Source organism: Armigeres subalbatus, unplaced genomic scaffold, assembly GCF_024139115.2.
Source record: "Armigeres subalbatus isolate Guangzhou_Male unplaced genomic scaffold, GZ_Asu_2 Contig451, whole genome shotgun sequence".
Classification (NCBI taxonomy): Eukaryota; Metazoa; Arthropoda; class Insecta; order Diptera; family Culicidae; genus Armigeres; species Armigeres subalbatus.
The window spans coordinates 109,659-112,335 of NW_026943207.1; positions in this window are offsets into that span (position 1 = coordinate 109,659).

Below are 2,677 nucleotides of genomic sequence, written 5' to 3' on the forward strand. Positions count from 1 at the left end.
GCAGAAATTGCAACGAGTTGTACACACACCGCAGAAAAGTAAATGACTTGAAAATAAATAAACGTGAGTTTAAACAAAAGTTGTTCAATTTGTTTTATTAGAGATGATAAAAGAACACGCCTGGAGCCCATTGTGCCGCTTCTCTGATCCAACTCTCCGGGCTGCAGTAGATAACGATTCGGTGTTGCTTTCTCGTATCGATGTCCTCAAGAAGACCAGTCCGCCTGCGGTGGGAATAATAGAACGAGCTCGCTTCGCCGTCAACGTAGATCTAGAGAAAAAAAAGCGTTTGATAAAAAGCAAGTGGCAAAAACAAAGATCATGCTTCATACAGAGACTCTTATGCCCTTCCCTTTGGAGAATTCGTAACGATTTGGTTGCTGCAACTCAAATGTAACAACTGAATTCAGTTGTATGTGGTAACAGAAACCTCTATTATAATACCACAAGTGTGCTGCTCAGGTCACCAAAATTGTTTGTTTGAGCAAATCTGGCACAAATCAATATGTGAATATTGCTAATTAGCGTAAAAAAGACATTCAAAATTAGAATATAAAACATCAAATTCGTGATTATAAACAAACCTATCAAATCCACCGATCTGATCCAGCAAATTGCAGTTGCAACCTTTCAGTGCACCATCATCTGGTTTGGACCAATCGCATGGCACGAGTAGATTTCCTTGGGACTCATAAATTGACGTCCAATAGCAGCATCCACCTGTTTGCATTATTGGTAACTCAAGGCAATATCCACAAAGTCCAGGGATTGGCCTGTCACGAACCGGAATTTCGCTCAACTGCTGCAGCAAGACACTGTCATCTTTGGGCTTGTCTACCAAATTGTCCGAATGCTTTTCAGGTATCCTTTGATTTGCAGGATCGGTGGTTAGAATGGGCTCATAAGCAGCACTTTCTATGGATTGTTTTGAATCTTGTCGAATATCATCATGGGCTTCAGATTGCGGATTCACCGCAATGTCAAAATGACTCAACAGTTTGTCATCTGTTGGTCCTTTTCATAGGCACTGTCTATTGAGTTAGTTGATGCTTGATCTTCGGTATGAAGGGGAATTGGAGAGCTTTTCAGCATTTACGACCAAGGACGACGACCTCTGTTATTGATCTTGTGGTGAAACGGTCTCTTGGACGTCTCCCATGGATTCTGAATCTACTTCAGCACGCAACGATGGTCTTTGTTCTTCTTTACCTTCTAAAGTCGGTCTTGTCTATCTTGGCCTATGTCTTCTACAGATTCTTTACTGTAGCCCTTTTCTAAATCCACAATAGTGGCAGGTTCCACTATTGAAACACGAAGGTTGATCGGCGTGCTTGGTCTTCCTGAACAATTGGTTCCTTCCACAAATGCCAACAAAACTGGAGATTCTTTTATGTAAGTGGGAAAGCACGGATGGTCGCTGATCAGCGATTACGCTGGAGACAGGCAAGTTGCTTCTTTGTCACACATTGCCGATTCTTCTTCAGCAATCTGCTAACTTCTTCCACATCAGTTTGGAGTTCCCGCGAGACTCCATTGTCTGAGTGGTGGTTGATCTTCGCGTCAGCTGCTCTGCAGGAATATTTCACTGGATCTTGAATTATCTGGTTCAGCCAGCGTACACTTTTGTGCGTCTTCAACCATTGGGGGCTCAGATGGTACTGGAACACACTCAACCGCCGAGAGGTAATGATCGCGTACATCACTCTCGTCCGAAACTTGGAATGGTCTTCGTTCATCGTCGGAAGAAACTATTTCAACCATCATCGAAATGCAAGCCCCTCAATGTCGTCAAGCGTAGGAGCTGTTGGTGTCCACGCTTACGAATGAGTCATCAGGGATGCTTGATTCAATACAGATTAGTTGAGTCGACAGTGGTGGACCTGTATCCAGTGGTTAAGAACTCCGTTGGGCTGGAGTTGTGCTGGAGGGTTTTGAAGGAAATCCGCATAGTTCTATCATTTGTTGTTTCAGTTCTTGCAAATCGGTGGATGTATATATTTATTAGCTTGATCCTGAAGATGAAAAATTATTCAGTGAAAGCTATCAATCCAAATTAAAGACTATCTTAGTACTACAAGGAAAGGACGTAATTATACATTTACTTTTGCAAAAAAATTGGAAAGACTTGAAGTCGACTAAGTCGAATCAAGTATGGGAACACTGAACACGGCCTCACAGTTGAGGTCAAAATACGTATCTACCAAAGATAACAATGCCAAGTGGAATTAAATGGAAAGTATTTACCAAACTCGTCTTAGACGGTTGAATACATTCCACTTAAAAGAGCTTGAATTATTTTTTCTAAAGTTCCATTTATTTTCGTGATTAATAACGGATAAATGACAAAACAAGTAGAATTTTACGGGTTTTACCTGAATCATCAAAACTGTCCTTGAGTCGAGAATTTGCGACCTACAGTAGACAGGCCCAGAAAAAAAATGTTGCTTGTAAAATTCCACATTGTGACTTTGGGTCAATCTCTCAAAATTTCAGCACTATCGCTGGTTGCATAAACTAAGCGCATTTGATTTAAAGGATTTTGTTAATGGGGATTTCATGCCAAAATATATAGGAAAATATACCTCCATCCCACTCATTTGATCTGGAAATTGGTTCTGATGGCTCGATTGAGCTCAGAAGTGCAAAAGGGCAGTTGGTGTGTTACACAACAACTCCA